Consider the following 19,333-nt stretch of genomic DNA (forward strand, 5'->3'; position numbering starts at 1 on the left):
GGCTTTGATGGGGAGAGACTGCATTGTGTCCCCAAGGCTGTTTGTATTTGACCCCAGAAGCTCTTACTTCTCCCAGTTAGACAAATCAAACTTGAACTACCTGAAAGGTCTCAGTTTCTGGACTGTCCATTTCATACTAGTCATGACTACTTACCTTGATTGTAATCTGAATCTCAACTTTTCTGAATTTGAAGATTGCTTTTACCCTTTACTCTGTCACAAGATACTGTTCAACAAGAGTTAAATACAATTTTCTGACAAGTTATCATTTATCAAGTACCTTTTTGAGGTCTTACTGGAAGAATCTTAGATCATCCCCTCAACTAAATGAATATTGCTACCGCATTGATATACTCACTTTTTACTTGTTCACTTCCATGTCTGAATTTTCTGGTTTTCTGATTTCAATGTGTCCTGCCCATCAGCACACAAAAGTGGCCTAGTGTCCTTCATCTGTGCATCATCCTGTGTAGATGCAGATGAAGGCTCGAGGTTAAAGCCATATGTCTTTCCCTATTACTCTCTACTTTACATTTTGAGACAGGATCTCTCACTGAACCTGAAGCTCATGGACTGGCTAGACTATCTGGCCAGTGAGCCACTGAAATCCCTCTGTCTCTGCCTTCCCAGCACAGGGATGTCATGGAGGTGACATCATGCTGGTTTTTTGTTGTTGTTGTTGTTGTTGTTGTTTTAATATGGGTGGTAGAGAGCTGAACTTAGGTCCTCACACTTGCAAAGTAAGCATGTTACCAGCATCAATGGCTTTATGACATAGACTTCTCCAATCATCATCTATTCTTCTCTTCCTGTTTACTGGATAATGTCTCCAACAAATTGCATACAATTTCTTTTCCAGTTTCTCCCTTCCATTTTCCATCAGACCTATACCATCAGGTCTTATGTTAACCACCACCTTTGTCAAGGTCACTGGTAATCTCCATGTAGCTAAAACCAATGATCAATCATGCTTCCTTGTCCTTCTTATTGTAATTGTAAGCTTTATCTCTCTCCTTTGTGATCTCTAAACATCTAGACTTCCAGGATACCACTCTCTTAGCTTCTCCTCCCCCTGCCACATGGACAGGTCATTCTTTTCCAATACCCTGCAGAGGAATCTCTCCTTCTTCTTCTTCTTCTTCTTCTTCTTCTTCTTCTTCTTCTTCTTCTTCTTCTTCTTCTTCTTCTTCTTCTTCTTCTTCTTCTTCTTCTCCTTCTCCTTCTCCTTCTCCTTCTCCTTCTCCTTCTCCTTCTCCTTCTCCTTCTCCTTCTCCTTCTCCTTCTCCTTCTTCTTCTTCTTCTTCTTCTCCTTCCTCTTCCTCTTCTTTCTTATTGGAGACTAAGTTCTCAGATTTCTCCATCAGGTCACTCATCACATCTCATGGTTTTATGCCATCATTGTGCTAATGACTGCCAAGTTCTGTTGTTCACTTTGACCTCACCTATGAATCTCTGATTCACACACTCTATGTTTTATTTATCACCATCACTCACCTGATACATAAGCAAACCAAAATAATGTGTCCAAAACCAAACTTCTGTACTTCCTGTGCAATGCATCCTTAAAACTATCCCTGTCACCATCTCCCTGGTCTCAGTTTCACTGACTTCATTGCTTGACTTGCTTAAGCCAGAAACTCTGAAGTCATCTTTGGCTCTGCTCTTTTTCTTTGCCATATATCTAACCATGCTCCAAATCTTATCAGTGTTCCCTTCTGATTGTATCTACCACCAGAATACTTCAAGTAGTACTTTTACTATCGTGGTCTAATAAGCCAGAGTGCTTGTGTCTATTACTAAGTAGTCTTAATTTCTCTCACTCTAACACCAAAGGTAGACAGATTATATTAGATCATGTTAGGACTCAGTTCAGAACCCATCAGTGTCCCTGTCTCACTCAGTGAATGATGACATCCTCAGACAAATCTATAAAGCCTTACATGGTCTGGCTCCCAAGTATCCCTCTGAGCTCATTTCTTCTAATTTTTCCCTCTGCTCAAGTTATCCTTAATCAAGGGATCACCAACTACATTTGACCTCCAGGTCTTTACATTTACACTGCTCAATCTTCTATCAGCTTTTTCCAAGTTTTCTCTTTCTTCATTCAGATTGTTGCTTACATATTTCCTCATTTATACTTTCTTTGACCACTATGATGGATAACCCTAACATAGCTGTCATCATACCCTCCTTCTGTTCATTCTTTTGTGTAATCCTTACCATAGAGTATAAGCAGGCCCTGTGTCAGGAGAGAAGATGGAAGATCACTCCCTGACTATGCTATGTTTAAGATTCTCTTGCCATCAGAGTCATTCTAAAGATATCCTCCCTTGATGACATTGAAGGAATAAATGTCCATGATAGAATACCTACTGACATGTAGCCAAGAGTAGATTTTGGAAATAAGGGTGACCTTTGACCAACAATCACAAGAAACTAGATGTTTTTGTTCTCCAAAGCAACTCAAATGACCTTAGATGTGGATTATCCTGTGCCAGGCATGGTAGTTCATGCCTGTAATTTCATACCTTAGAGGATAAGAGCAGGAGAATCTTGAGTTTAAGACCAGCTTGGGTTACATAGTAAGTTCAAAGTTAACATGAAGTTCCATGTCAAAAGAATGAAGTCAGTCAGGTGGCGGTGGTGCACGCCTTTAATCCCAGGACTCAGGAGGCAGAGCCGGGTGGATCTCTGTGAGTTCTAGGCCAGCCTGGTCTACAGAGTGAGATCCAGGATAGGCACCAAAACTTCACAGAGAAACCCTGTCTCAGAAAACAAAATAATAATAATAATAATAATAATAATAATAATAATAATAATAATAATAATAAAATCAGTAAAGCACTAGCATGTGCCAAACCCTAGAGTCAATTCCATGCACCACAAAAGAAAATTAGATTATTCTCCATTTGAGCCTTGAGCTGAGAATACAATGCATTTAACACCTTGACTATGACTTTAAAAGATCTGAAGTCCTGAGCCAGACAAGCTGTGCCAGTATTTTTACTCACAGGATCAGCAAGTTCATTTTGGTAAGGCATTAAGATTGTATTAATGGACAACAACTACAACTACCCTAACTTTGTCCCTGTCATCTATTCCCCCCTCACTTTTTTTTATAACACATGATTGTTATTTCTAGCCCATTTGATATTTAAATTTTATTTAGATATTTATTATTATCTTGATCTTCCACTAAAATGTAAAATCAAACAAAATTCATAGCTGATTTGTAACTTGGATCCTAACAGAAATTAAGGAGATATTTTAAAAATAATCTATTAGCCCATTTCCATTACTATAATGAGATAGCAGAGGCAAATTACATTGTAAAGAAAAGATATTTATTTTGGCTCACAGTTCTAGAGGCACAAGGCATAAGCCCTATGGTGATGATTTCCTTGCTAGCAGAGTCCAAAGACTGTGGAACCTAATGGCAAGAGAGAAGGGAATCTACATGAGTCTCTCTTTTGATATTTTGTTCTTGCAAAGCCATCAGTATTCATCATGCTTCACCTTGATGACCTCCTCTAATCTACATCACCTCTTAAAAGTATGTGCTTCTAATCATCATAGTCACATTAAGTTTCTAGTCTCTGGTACCACACAATTTGGGTTACATTTCAGCCTCAGTTAGGAAGTTGGTGAATGGTTTTCCATTTTAGTAATAGCAACACTTTAATGTGTTCTGTGGCCCTGAGTTAAAAAAACTATTAGAAAAATGAAATAAAATAACACCAGTTAGTATGAACATTCGATTCAACAGACATCAAATTACTGTCATATTGCTGTGAGTTTTTCTAAGTGATAAATTGTGATTTCTGTGATTATCTCATCGGAGATGGGTCCTTAGACAGCACTGGGCCAGGAAACACTCTGAATGTCACATAAGCCAAGAGCTACTGTGCTGACAGTCTCATATTCTTTTTTGCCATTTCCAGGTGTTCACCTTATAAGACTGCCACTTTGGAGCTCCTCCTGAGGTGACACCCTTGTTTAGCTACATCCTCTCCCATGTCCAGCTTCTCCCCTTCCTTCAGTGTTTCTCCCTTGGGAGCACTTCATTAATAAACCACTTACGAATTCTTGTCTCTTGTTCTGCCAGACCCATGTCAGGGACTGTTCTACTGCCAATGACTGTAACGAAGCAGGCACCTCATTGATCAGTTACGGATGGGGCAACGAAAGCACTGGAGTGCAGGGCAATTCAAACTTGGTATTCCAAGCATAGTTTACTTTTAAATACACCAGCATAAACATAATAACTACTAGTAATTAATCAAGTAGGTAAAACAAATGAAAGTCTCCAAAGAGAATTTGCATTCTAGAATTGGTCAAGTAGCATCTGAAAGAATCCGATCAATGCTACCTACTTCAGAGGTAACAGCCGGAGATGCGTTAGAAACCATCACTGGTAAAATGAGATTTAGGATTTGAACTGCAGGCAGCTCTTTGTGAAAATGAATGTAATATGAAAATTGGTCAGCCCAGCCTGGTAATATTTTGCAGCAGAATCATAGATCTAAAACCTTATGTGCTCTTCTGTAGGTATCCCAGAACTCAGAGTCTAGCCTTTGCATTTACTGGATGTATTAATTACTTATTGGTTAATGTGACAAAATATCTACCGAAGACAATTTAAGGAAAGAAGGGTTTACATCTCAGAGTTCCACAGTACAGCCCACCACTGCCGCAAAGGCACAAAGACTCATCACAATTCACCCCCAGTCAGGGAGGAAAGAGTGGCGAGTACTTACACCAAGCTAGCTGCTTCCCTTGTACGCAGTCTAGGTCCCAAGCCAGTGAAGAGTGCCTCCTGCTTCTGGGGTAAATCTTCCCATCTCAACTAATCCATTCTAGAAAATCTCTCATGAGCATCCTTCCTAAGCGGTTCTAGAACAGTGGTTCTCAGCTTTCCTAATGCTGTGATCCTTTAATACAGTTCCTCATGTTGGGGTGACCCCCAACCACAAAATTATTTTCATTGCTACTTCATAACTGTAAACTTGCTAGTGTTGTGAATCATAATGTAAGTATGTGTTTTCCAATGGGCAACCTCTGTGAAGGGTTCATTCGACCCTTAAATACTTACAGGTTGAGAACCACTGTTCTAGATCCCTTCACATTGATATTAACCACCACACTGGAAGACTATGTATATATGGATATCACATCTTTTAGCTAAGTACTTTTATCAGTTTGTGTTCTGCCTATAGAAAATCGGGCTGTTTGACTCAGCTTTTTCACTTCTGGCCCTCTATACCCTACCATAGAGATACTCACATCCTATGTTTATTGCTGCTTCACTCACTATAGCAAAGAAATAGAACCAACTTTGTTTTCTATACGTAGATGAATGATAATGAAAATGGGTATGTATATAAAATGGAATATGAATCAATTCTAAAGTTGAAATCACAAAATTTGTTCAAAACTGTAAAAACTTAGAATGTATAATATTAAGAGAATGTACACAGTATCAGAAAGGAAAGAAATGCATGTTCTTGTATGCTGATCTTAGCCTGAAATATAAATGTATCTGTGTAAACAAATGTACCTGTGGGTACAGAATAACAAGCAGACAGAAAGGAAAGGGAACATATTAGGGGATGAATAACAGACACTTAAGTCACAAAAGATGATATAAAGACAATTGTTCTTCCAGTTTCAAGTCTGTCGTGCAATTTTTATTTTCTAGTGGTGGTTAAGTCTATAAAAAATACTGAAAGTATAAAATAGTATGCGAAGCTCTACAGCTTCAAAATGGGCCATGCTAACTATATAGATGTACAGGATTTAAGTCTAGTTAATTTGCCTGGTTATTTTTATGTTGATCTCTTTATAATAAAGTCTTAATTTAAAAAGAAAAATTACAAATCCAATATCCTTCTTTCATATCATCCTACCACCTTTCTTAGTCTAAATTGGTAGTACTTTTGGGGGCTATAGCATTATTGAAAGCCCTTTGTGTCTTCAGTGTAAGCCACACAGATTCAGACTATTAAAAATATCCACGAAATTCTTTCCTGAATCGTCTCCTCCATGCACTCTGTAGTATTAGCAAAGCAACTGTCTAGCCACACTCTTGGAATTTTCTCCAGAGCACTCTTTCTTGATGGTGACTTTCCTGGTGTTAGCATCTTTTATCATCTAGACTAGAATAAGAATTTTCTAGAGTCCAGTCTGGGTTCATTTTTGCTTAGCAATTTTCTGTCTGCTTTTCTCTTTCTTCTCATAACATCATAGCACAAGTATCCAGAAGAAATTACACCACAAATTCAAATTTGCCTTGGAAATCTCTTCAAGCAAATGGCCAAGCCCATCACTTACATGGGCAGTTTTCCATACAACTACAGGACACGGTTCAGGTAAGTTTTCTGCCACTGTACAAAAAAATATTGCTTTCCCACAATAATTTCCTCTTCATTTTCATCCAGTACCCACACATAAAAGCCAACATAGATGTTAACGTTTGGTGATATATACACTCTCTGACATGAGTGTACATATGGCAGGCTTTCTCTGACGAATTCTTCTTTCTCACCTCTTGCCATAAATGCCATAGATTTCCACATTTTTGCCAGTAGGAATGTTTCAGAAAATCTGGTTGTTACCACCATAGCCCTGAAAATTCTTCCAGTTGCTACTACCCATTACTTAATTCCAAAGTCAACTTTGTATTTTTATATACTTGTTACAACAGCTCTCTGCTTCCCAGCACCATATCTGTATTAGTTTCTGGCTTATGCTATAACACAATACCACAAGCTGGATATCTTACACAACAGAGATTTATTCTCTAATAGTTCCCAAGGTCAGAAGTCACAGATTAGTATAAATAGGACATGAAAAATTCACTAAGGCTATCCTTCCTCTCACAGCTCTAGGGAAGAATCAGCTCCTCGACTTTTCCACTGGAAATGCTGGTGGGATAATACTCCTTGGCTTATTCCAATTTCTGTCTCCATTTTCACAGAGCCTTTTCTTCCACATGGCTTCTTTCTCTTGAAAAGACGTTTGTGTATACAGATTTTCAAGCCTATTGGTCAACAGCATAATCTCCTCCTAAACCCTTTCTGTTCATTAGGTAACATTTACACATTGTTTTGGAATGTCTAATTAGGAATTGATACCTTTGGAGAGCCATTATTCAGTCTATTTACTCTCAGTGTGTGTGTGTGTGTGTGTGTGTGTGTGTGTGTGTGTGTGTGTGTGTGTGTCTGTGTCTGTGTGTGTGTCTGTGTGTGTCTGTGACTGTATGTGTGTCTGTGACTGTATGTGTGTCTGTGACTGTATCTGTGTTTATGTATGGTGTACATGCTTGTGTAAATGCAGCACGCGCGCGCGCGCACACACACACACACACACACACACACACACACACACATTGGGTAAATGGAGTTATGCACAAGTCATGCCACAGCATCCCTGTGAAAGATTGAGGACAACCTTCCCTGTAAGTCCTCACCTGTTATCTTATTTGAAGCAGGCTCTCTTTTGCTGTTTTCCCAGTGCATACCCCAGGCAAGCTTCTCTTGTCTCTACCTCCTGTCTGTCCACCGGGGCATGGGAATTGCAGTTGCTTGTGTGATCTACCAGTTCAGCTTTTACAAGGATTCTGAGGATTCTAACATGAGTCTTCATGGTTGTGCAGCAAGTATTTCCTTCACTCAGCCATCTCCTCCCAGACATCGAATTTTGCTTAGACCTTTACAGTAGCTTCAACTTATCTATGTGCATCAGCTGTTCAAAACCCTCCAGCACTCTACAAGTTAAAAATCCAAAGTCTCGGCAGTGTCCTGATGATTTCCTAAACTCCAAATCTGTGTGCTTCAAGTATAGGCAATTTACCTTCAAACCTTTTAAATGGATTGTGAGGTGCCTCTGCTCAGGATTACTAAATACAGAGAAGAGCCCATTCCGACACAAGATTGTCCCACTTCCCCATGCTTTGCTGAGAATTGTTTAGGGGGCGACTCCCATGCTGCAAGGAAAAGGGGGAAGTAGAGAATTGCAGGAGATGGTTCTAAGCTACAAATCGAGAAAACTTCTCTCTCCTGTGAATTTACATTGGATATCCATTTTCTTCTGTTTTTCTATAACTTCTGGGTGCTGGGAACTGAACTTGGAGCCTCTGCAAGAACAGTATGCACTCTTAAGCACAATCTCTCCACCTCTTCCATTTTTGTCAAATTCACTTCCATCTTGACCTCCATCATAATGCTTACTGCCCTTTAGGGATGTATTAAGCATTTCCAGTATCTTGAACATAATAGTCATTTAATAATCACCATTGAAAGAATGAATGAATGTGCTAATTAATAAGGGAAATGGATTTCAAGCAGTGGTCATATTAATACCCTCCTTGGAATAGGCTCAACCCTGAGGCTCCTACCCTTTTCACTCTTGTGGCTTAGTCTGTTCACAGGAGCTTAGAGGAAGGATTTTCAGTGAAGCATGCTTTTTTGAAATCCTAAATGTGGTTTCACTAAAGTGCCTTCCACCTGGTAGCTATGTGTGTCTTTGGGGATGGCAGCACAGCTTCTCTGGAAGAGGCATTGAGGGTTAGGAAGTGGATGTCTGTTCAGTAGACAGGAGCCCTGTCCTCCAGCTCTGTCTTTCTTCTGCAGAATCCAAGAGGGCATTGCCTGGATATGATCAGTAACAGCCAGAACCTTGTTCCCATAGAAGGAGCCAACACTGGTTTGGCTCGTAGCTGCAGCTCTCCATTGTTTTAACAGCTTAGCTTTACTTACCTAGCCTGCACCTAGGATGAAGAGTGTCTGATTGATGAAGGAGTCCCCACTCACCTTTACTTCCCCCCAACTGATAGAAGTTACTTAGGAAAATTGCTGCAAAATAGATTTCATAGAAAGGTAATTCACTAAAGAGTTATTTCTGTCATGTTCTCTTTGCTGCCACTCCTGTGGACATGAAACATGTGAGGGGAGATGGTAGAAATAGCAGTGGCTACACTTGACAGTCTAGCATTGATTGACTTTGTTCATACATGTTATCTAACATATATAAAATCAGAAGAACTGAGTGAGGCAATACTGAGACCTACCATCTGACATTTCACATTCATAGCTACACTTATTCCCATCCCTTGAGTATGTGTAATGCGCTGGGAATATTGATATGAATATGTCCTCTCACCCTCCAAAATCCTAATAGAGCAGTTAACATTTTTAAATGAAGGAAGAAAATTTTTTCTTGTTCAGCCTTCCTCTCCATTTGAGATTTTACTTGTGATTACTGCATCTGGGAAAATAAATTTGAACCATAAGATAGAAGCTCCATCTTAGAGATGGTAGAATAAAAAGACAGACGCAATCAGTGTTCCCCATGTCTCTGAATAGGCTACTACAGTCATCATCAATAGCCTATTTGGAAGAAACATATTTTTGGTAAGGACATTTTGATTTTGTTAGGTCATGGTTGTTTGGGGGTTTCCTCAGATCCCAGAGCTAGGAAGGGATAGAGTACATATCTCCCCAAGGTGTAATTGCAGATCTTCTGATTACTCTAGTTGATTTCTGGAGTTGACACAACTTCCTGGGACCTCTGAGAGTTTGATAGTACTGGCTGGAAAACATGGTTGGACACCAAAAGCACCACTTTTCCTCAGGGTTAAGCCACTGCTGAGACATTCTGCATGTTGTTTAGAAGCAGAGACAATCAGCCAATCAATAATATAATAGAGTCCACATCATCAGATCTTCCCACACCACCAGCCCAATGTGCAGCCTTTAGTCAGTCCCATGGCCTTACAGGTACAGAGTCCAAAGCAGAGGCGTAGTCTCCTAACTTCCAGGCTCATGTGCTTTACGTCATCTCAGACTGTTCCTCTGGTACCTGGGGCAAACTGAATGAACAATATCCCTCTAATTTTTTCAATGGAAAATACAGAGAGCTATGCAGCATGTTGGAGGAAAGCAAGTAAACAAACATGACTTCCTGATTCCCCAAGGACAAAGATTGTATTTTATTCATCTTGCCATCCCCAAGGCCTCATAGAGGATGCATCATATTCCAGGCATTTAATGTAAGATTCATGGTGGGAAATAAAAGGGGGAGAGAGCTGAAATCAATGACCTAAACTGACTTGAGTCTATTGTCAGCCACAGAATGTGGGTGGCAGCAATAGCTCTGATTAGTCTCTAAACAAAACACTTCATTGGGCCAGAAACCAAGGCTAAGGTTTTAATAAAACATTCACATTGACATATTGATCTCTCTCAACCAGGCCCCCTGCTTTCAGGCTGTTCTCCCTAGCAAAGCAATCTTTAGCAAACACCAGTCAGCTCTCACTTCTGTCCCTCAGAACTATTTCATAAGTTACCCATCTAACACACGCACGCACGCGTACACACACACACACACAGAGCTGATCCATTATTTATTTATATATGTGTGTCAGTATCTTCATGTACATGTGTGGTGGTTTGAATGAAAATGGCCCCATTGTCTCATAGGGACCGGCACTATTGAGAGGTGTGGCCTTGCTGGAGTAGGTGTGGCCTTGTTGGAGGAAGTGTGTGTGTGTGGGGGGGGGGCGCTATGATATTTCAGGTGCTCAAGATAGGCCCAGAGTGGCTCATTCTCTTCCAGCACCATGTCTTCCTGCATGCCATCATGCTTCCTATCATGATGATATTGGGCTAAATTTCTGAACTTATAAGCCAGCTCCAAACTGTGGTCATGGTATATCTCTTTGTAGCAATAAAACCATAACTAAGACAATGTGTGTGACCGGTGTCCATGAAAGCCAGAAGTAGATGTCAGATCTCATGGCACTGGAGTTGCAGGCAGTTGTGAGCCACTTTGTGCATGCTGGAAATCAAATCTTGGTCCTATGAAAGAACAGTAGTTGCTCTTAATAGCTAAGCCAATTCTCCAGCACCTCAGAGAATTTTAAACAGGAACATGTACAGCAGTCTATTGGTTGAAACATGCTACATTGAACATAGCCAAGGTACTCTACCCTATCTGTGACTCAATTTGTTCCATTGGCCAAAGAGAAAGTGGTACTTGCTGTGTAGAGCTTTTGGAAAGAGTTAATGATTTGCTGTGTGTAAACTTCTTAGACTGTATCTTCTGTATAACAAGTTCCCAGTAAATGCTGTCTTCATTGTCCTGTGCATTATCACTGCTGTCACTGCCATGCATCTCACAGGGTTTTACTTTTGGGAAATGGACATATCTCAGTCCTTGGATGGGGTTTCTGGCACAACTATTAGGGTGTTTGGCCATCCCATCACCAGAGTAGGTCTGTCCCGGCTGTCTCTCGACCATTGCCAGCAGTATTCTGTGGGGGTATCTTTGTGGATTTCTGTGGGCCTCTTTAGCACTTTGTTTCTTCCTTTTCTCATGTGGTCTTCATTTACCATGGTCTCCTATTCCTTGTTCTCCCTCTCTGTTCTTGATCCAGCTGGGATCTCCCGCTCTCTTTCCCTTGACCCTCGCTCTTCATTGCTCCCACTCATGTCCAGGTTGTTTATGTAGATCTCAGCCATTTCTCCATCATTGGGTGATCCTCGTGTCTTTCTCGGGGTCCTGTTTTCCAGGTAGCCTCACTGGTGATGTGAGTAGCAGTCCAGTCATCCTTGTTCCACATCTAGTATCCTCCTATGAGTGAGTACATACCATATTTGTCTTTCTGAGACTGGGTTACCTCACTCAGGACGATTTTTTCTAGATCCATCCATTTGCCTGCAAACCTCATGATGTCATTGTTTTTCTCTGCTGAGTAGTATTCCATTGTGTATATGTGCCACAATTTATTTATCCATTCTTCAGTTGAAGGGCATTATTTCTTAAAAAGGGAATCTTACTGATAATCACTTATTACTGTGAATGTAAATTACTGTAAAATAGTTTATAAATTAGATAAAATAAAAAATATACTACACTGGTTAAAAAAAATAATAAACAACATATTAGTAATCCAATAAAGCATAAAGAGGTTTCATGATGTCTGTCAGTTTGTCTATCAATAGATCACTCTTCGATATGGATAGGAAATACTACCTTATTTAACTCTCTGTAGTCCACAGCCATTCTCCATGAGCTATTCCAATTCTTAACCCTGGGGCCACTCATTTACCAACTCCTTAAAGGCTTGTAAAGGAATTATTTTTTTTATCACTCTATAACTTAGGGTCAAGGCAGACCATGGATAGGATATTGCCTGCCTTACCCACTGTGGTAACAGGCTGTCTGGTTCTGACAGTCTCTAAAAGGCCATTAGCTGGTCCATCAGTTCCATCTGACTGTGAAAGGGCTCTGGGATATTTCCACCTCCAACAGACTAGAGCAATATACACAAAGTGCCCTAGGGAGAGAATATCTGCCCATCCCTTGGGCCAATGAACTTTTTCATCTCTATTGTTCTGCCAGTCACTTCTTTCACCCCATTTCATGGCTATTTTAAAAACCCTTGTCTTTTAAAAACCATCTATAGCTCTGTATCACAGCATTTGGCTTCCTGTTGATTGTTTTACCTAGGAGCTCTGGCTCTACACAAATCTTGCTACATTTGTTTTGAGTTGTTTAGAAATACCCTATCATCTGCTTTCCCTTTTATTTCTCTCCTCCAGAATGTTTGCACACTTTATAAATCCAATCCAATCCAGTCTACTAGATCCTCTTCCACCTCATAAAAACCATGTCTGTCTATACCACATACCCTAAACAGCTCTGGGACCATGTGGAACAGAGGGCTGAAAGACTGTAAGAACTAAAGACTGGAGAGGACCACAGTGAAACATGTCTTTTACACTCATGAACTCACAGCAGCTATGGTTGCCTTCACAAAATCAAGTCAGTCAACATTTTAACATGGAATGTTTCCTGGATGGCTGTATTGGGGGAGAGGGTGTTTGTGTTGGGGGCATTATTTTTGTTTGGTGTTGTTTGTTTGTTTTTTGTCACAAGTGAGAGTCATCTGGGTAACAGAATGTCAGTTGAGGAAATAAATGACTCCCTCGGGTGGCCTGTAGGCAAGTCTGTGGTAAATTTTCTTGATTAATGATTGATGGGGGAGGGCCAGACCACTGAGGTTGGTGCCACCCTCAATAGGTGGTCCTGGGTAGTATATTTTAAAAAAAACACAACAACAAAAAAAAAAAACACACACACACACAAAGCAAGCGATAGGGAGCAAGCTAGTAAGCAATATTCATCCATGGCCTCTGCTTTGGTTCTTGCCTCTATGTTCCTGCCCTGCTTGGCTTCTTGCCCTCACTGATTTTGATAATGAACTATTAAATGGAACTGTGAGTAAAATAAACCCTTGCTTCTGGCCATGATGTTTCTTCACGGCCATAGTAACCCTAACTAAGATATTACCCTTCATAATGGACTGTCATTAGGATGTGTAAGTGAAGCAAATTGTTTCTTCCCCAGGTTGCTTTTGGTCATGATGTTTATCACAGCAATAAAGAAGCAAACTAAGACAGAATGGAAAAGTTATAACAAGCTCTCACTCTTAACTGGGGAACTATGGGTAACAGATGGCCTCTGGGTGAGGGAGAGTCAGTTTTCTGTAAGGGTATGGGACCTAGTAGGTTGGTCATATTCTAATGGAGGGCCCCACAACCAGAGTATATGGAAGCCACAAATGCTTCTCAATGGACTATTTTTTAAAAGATACAAGGTTAGGGAAGTAGGATGGTAAGGGTGGGTATGGGGAGACTTAAGGAGGAAGGTAAATATAATCAAAATACATTGTATGAAATTCTCAAAGAATCAGAAAAAAAATAGAAACATCATCTTCTATTGTAGAGCCAAAGAAAGCTACTAAATCCTGGCATCAGACCTTAAGTCCCTGCTGAATCATCTTCTCTTAACTCTCCTCTGAGCACATTTCCCTTAGGCCCAGTGAGCTGGGCATCCAACACTGTCTGGAGGTATTACCAGTTCCCTCAATTGTGTTCATCCTCTGCCTGTTCTCCTTTAGTTGCTAATATTCATGGGGCCCTCATCCAGTGATAACTAAGTGACTCTAACAGCTTGTCTACTAGCTTGTCCATCAGGAACTGTGTTCTCTCATATTGCCTCTTCTTCATATTGTTTCTTCTGCTTTTAGGTATGGGTAGTCATAATACATAGTTTTTCTCTGTGAATGGCACTCAAATGAATATCATCTACTATCATGTCTCATGACTACATGAGCCAATCTGTGGGAGGCCCTGTGGTTTCCTGTTTAAAAGTCTTTCCCAATTCAAACATACAGAAGCAAAATATTTCCTGGTTATCATGGTTCCCTGACTGGGCCATTACTAGGGCTATCATTTCCTTGTTGAGTAGTGGATTCTTTTTCTTCTTCTGTGTTTGAACCTAAAGAATATATTCTACCATTTTTTCCTTGCTCTATTCTTCCATGATGTTTTATTCTTTCCATGGGCTCTAAGTTCTGGGATCCCAGAAAGGCCTCTTTAACGTGGATTTAATTTGTACTCTCTCACTTGTGACTCACCAAATGTAAAAAAGAGCAAGCCAACATCTCCCTCTCCTCTTTTCTCTACTTTCCTTGACAAATCAGAAGTATCTACACATTTTCTTCTTGCTGTATACTGCATTATATAAGCAAGTCCTAAGAGGACAGTACAGCCTCAGTTGCATGTCTATCCATAGCAAGGGCCACACACAACCTTAACCAAGCCTGTTTATAGTCCTACTCTATCCATGCTACTTTGAAGGATCACAATATAATCTTTAGTCCATCAGTCATTTCAAAAACAACTTCATTAATTAACAGTAGTCCCAGTTCCTCAGGAAGGCATGACATTCCATAGCAAATAGAAGGTGGCTACTCTGGAATTCTCCCAAAGAGCACTCCACTTCTCATACATCTCAGCCTTGGTTGCAGTTCTGTGTCTCATGACTGTAAGTAGGGAAAATCCACCATCCTATACCACATAACAGAGAAAGCTAGCCATATTGAGATTGTCCCTATGTATATTCTACCCTCATAAAAATCATCCAGTTTCCATAACACCTTTGGTTCTGTTGGCTAGTGTTTGTTCACTAATTGTGTTGCTTGACTTTTCTTGGAGATAAGTGAACAAATGTATATCTATATCAGATAAGGCATTGATGACAAGTATAAGAAACAATCCTACCCAATCTGGCTTGGTGAATCAACAAGTTTTATGACATTACTTATAAGAGCCTGATTGACTCAAAGACTTCTGCATCATTAAGATGCTCACTCAAACATGGGTGTTAAATCATGAAAGCTGTGGCTATTGAACTCCTTGTGCAGCTGGCAGCCCCACCAAAGAAAGTCCCTTATACAGCAAGAGTTTACTATGTATATAACCTTGGTCAGGCCCTCATGAGCTTATAACTTTCTTGCCCCCTGAGTTATGTGATTTCAGGAGCTCCCTGGGCATCCTACATTTTACTAGCTTTTTCTAGTCTTCTGAGGCTCTCTCCTATCTCCAGATTGGAATCTTTCAATTAATCCGAGTAACACGGTGATGCTGAAATCCACCAGGTTCTTATGGAATGATAAGAGAGTTTATGAGGAGAAGTATCTTTTGTTATTCTTTCTTCCCTGTATTTTGATTTTGAAAATAATTAGAGATCTGCAGTGGTCATCTTTTGACCAAAAGGAGACTAACTAAGGGACTAAGACAGATCCAAGGCCCCCAAAACATAGAACTATCTACTTCCAGTCTTTTCTTGGATAACAAATGAATGTTCCATGATTAAAGCCATAATTAATTGAGTTTTTCATTATTGTAGCAAAGTAAACATTAAGTGATACAACCACCTCACTAACATCATTTCTTCTTTGGCGGCTAGAAATACCAAGCCAAGACATCTAATTTTATGTTCAAGCTGTGAGTAACATTGTGAAAGACAAAGTCCTTTCTTGATTCTTATGAAGACATACAAGCAAATGGAGGCACAATATGAAAGGAGAAAGTATGAAGAGAAGAGAGACAAAGAGAGAGTCCACTTCCAAAAGAGAATGCCATGCTAGAAGAATATTAACATCCTGTACTCACATATCCCCCTACATCCTACGTGTTACTTAGGTGGAGAAATGGCCCTGCTACTAATACAATAAGCATTAGTGATGCTTCAAAACTATGACATCCCTCCTTTTGAAAAAAGGTAACCTGTTCTCATGCAGTAAGATCCAACATGGAAGAATAATACAGAAAATGATATATTTCACTTTAGGAAAAAATTCTACTACACACTTATTTTTAAAATTCACTATGGGGTCCCTCCAGGGTATTGGAAATCTGATTTTATTTACAAAATTTCCTTTCAATCTTATAATTCTAGATCCAAGACAAATTGCTGATATAGACTCCTTTACTTTATAGATAAAAGAAATGAGTCCCAGAAAGAAGATATATCCTCTATAGTAAAGCTGGACATGGCAGAATCTGAAAAATATGTGTTGTTTTGATCATAAAGAGACTACATTAAATTAGTCAAATATTAGGGCTAGAGGAAATCTTACCTACTAGATGATGATGGAAGTAGCAATAATAGATTTTATTGAGACTTCACCTTTGTTAGGATCTGGATTCTGGAATCTAGGAAGATGGTAAGAAACAATTCAGGCATGGCCTTTCCTTATGAAGCACACACTATGTTTTCACTTTACAAAGAAATAATTCAAGCCCAATGCATACTTTGACTATGACCAATGTGTCTACTGTCACAGAAGTAGGACCCACTTTCCAGCCCAAGCATTTCACTTTGCTATATCATCTCCTGAGGGCATAGGATGTACTCACTGAGGAAAAGAAGAAATATAGGCATGTCCTGCATAGTTTTCAATTCCAATAGTAATCAGGGGACTCAGCAATAGGACACCCACTCCACTGGGCCTGAACACTTTGAGATGAAGGTGTAGAGTAAGTGAACACTCTTGCCTTTATTCATATCTCAGTTCCTAGGCAACCATATCAGACATAAAAGCCTTCTGACAATTCAATGGACAACTTCACTGACACTCCCAGACAGACAGCTTCTCTTTTCACCTTCAGTCACCCATCAGCAATGACTTTATCTTTCTTGGTATCTATTGAATACACACACCTATTTATGTACTTACTTTCAGACATGGAAGAGCCTATGAAAAGAGCTCAATCTTATTTATCGTTATAACTCAGCAACTAAACAGCACATGGCTCAGAGTAGATAGTCTACATTTGTGCAGTGAATGAGTGAGCAATGTTCTTGATTTCAGCTGCTGTACTTATATTGGCCACTAGGACAGAGCCAACCTGCTATTCAATCACCCTGTCTCCTACCAGCACTCCTCACTTGAAGACAGCCCAGAGGTGAAAAGATTAAGGTCGGAATACGTCTTAACAGAAATATTCACTGCCTGTCAACCTTTCTGCAGAATACAGCAATCTGTTTCTATTTCAGTATCTTGTGATTTTCTTTTAGTCTACAGCCGTAAAAGTGAGACATGTTAAATCTAAAAATCTAAAGAAATGTTCGATCTAACAGATTTCTTACCCACTCTTGCTAGTTTACATGAACTGATAGCATTTATGGTATAGAATATGCAGGCTATGGTGCCAACATCATTTTCTCAGAGGTTACCCACTTGGCTCTGTTTCTGCTTGTTGCTCTAGCAGAGTGATTTTCTTGGGTAAAAAAATAGGATTTTTAATAAAATTATAACACTATACAAACTTGTTTAAAGAGAAAATAATTTTTATAAGTTCTGCTGACTGCCAGACTACAGAATACATTCCATTTCATTCTCAGTACCATGTCCCTTCCTGGTATAACTGTCTTATGCATTCCACTTTGGGTGCCACAGCCTTAGTGTAAACCTAGTGGCTTAATGATGCTAAATTCATGTTTGAGAAATATGAGAAAATAAATGTGTCTACTCATTTTTCACCTGTAAAAGATGGCAGCTACTAATACTTGCTGTCCTTGCCTTCAAATCAGTCTTTGCAGAGACTATTTATTGTATGGGAATCAGGGAACCAAGTATCTGATGCACAATTCTCCTGGTTATAACTAACATATAATTTTTTCTAAAGATTCTACCTGTATGCAAAATAAGTATCTAAACCTTTGAGTGATAGAAAATTACACTTAATACAAATAGTTTTCAAAAACTCCAGCCCTTGGGAAAATATTTTAGAAAACAGTGGGGATAATTAGTGTAAGTAATGGTAGCTTTTGATAAACAAGCAGCAGGGATCCTACATGCCACAAAATGCAGGGCCATCTTCTCTAGTGAAAAACTGCCCATGTTATACAAGACTTTCAAATACCCTACCCATTATTCAGCTATACGAAAAAGAAACCTATTTATATTTATCTATGACTAGAATCCAGTTCCATTTTCCATATACACAACTTCATTTTATTCGCAAAGATTTTTATTTATTTATTTGTTTATTTATTTATTTTACATCTTGGCCACAGTTTGCCCTCCCTACTCTCCTCTTAGTCCCTCCCCTGTCCACACACCTCTGTTCTCACCGCGAACCCCCCCCCATCCACTCCTCCTCCATTTCTGTACAGAAAAGGGCAGGTCTCCCATGGATATCAACAAAACATGGCACAACAAGTTGCCATAAGACTAAGCACCTCCTCATGTGTTAAGTCTGGGCAAGGTGACTCAGTATGAAGAGTAGTGTCCCAAAGCCAGTAAAAGAGTCAGAGACAGCCCCTGCTCCCACAAGAGGAATCCCACAAGTCATTGGCTTGGTTTCCCATTCCACAAGCTACACAACTGTAACATACACGCAGAGTGCCTAAGTCAGTCACATGCAGGCTGCCTGGTTATTGGTTCAGTCTCTGTGAGCCCCTATGAGCCCGTTAGTTGATTTTGTGGGTTTTCTTATGCCGACCTTGACCCCTTTGACTCCTACAATCCTTTCTTCCCCTCCTCTGCATGATTCCCCAAACTTTACCTAATGTTTGGCCATGAGTCTGCATCTGTTTCCATCAGTTACTGGATGAAGCCTTTCTGATAACAACTGGGCTAGGCACCAATCTATAAGTATAGCAGAATATTGTTAGGCATCATTACATTGACATTTGGTTTCTCCATCCATGTTTGGTTCTATCCTGGGTCTCTGGGTCATCCAGCCTGTGGGTCCTGGACCTCCAGCTAGTGTCAGAGGTAGGCTTACTCTGCTGGCATGGGTTTTAGCCTAGACCAGTCATTGGTTGGCCACTCCATCTCTAAGCAACCCTTACCCCAGCACATCCCATTTGTCCAAACTACAGGTTGAAGGTTATATAGCTGGGTTGGTTTCCCACTCCCTCCATTTGAAGACTTGCCGGATCACAGGAGATGGCCCTCCTATATACAAATGAT

At 40.0% G+C, this 19,333-nt stretch overlaps 1 long non-coding RNA gene across 1 annotated transcript; it reads right to left on the minus strand.

Annotated features, from left to right (window-relative positions):
• Positions 1 to 358: 358 nt before the first annotated feature.
• Positions 359 to 19,008, minus strand: LOC121829104 (uncharacterized). The gene is made up of 3 exons (XR_013050634.1): positions 18,924 to 19,008; positions 16,490 to 16,565; positions 359 to 465 (listed from the first exon to the last, which is right to left on the minus strand). It is a non-coding gene; the product is annotated as an uncharacterized LOC121829104 (long non-coding RNA).
• Positions 19,009 to 19,333: the final 325 nt, after the last annotated feature.

This window comes from Peromyscus maniculatus, chromosome 4, assembly GCF_049852395.1.
Source record: "Peromyscus maniculatus bairdii isolate BWxNUB_F1_BW_parent chromosome 4, HU_Pman_BW_mat_3.1, whole genome shotgun sequence".
Lineage (NCBI taxonomy): Eukaryota > Metazoa > Chordata > Mammalia > Rodentia > Cricetidae > Peromyscus > Peromyscus maniculatus.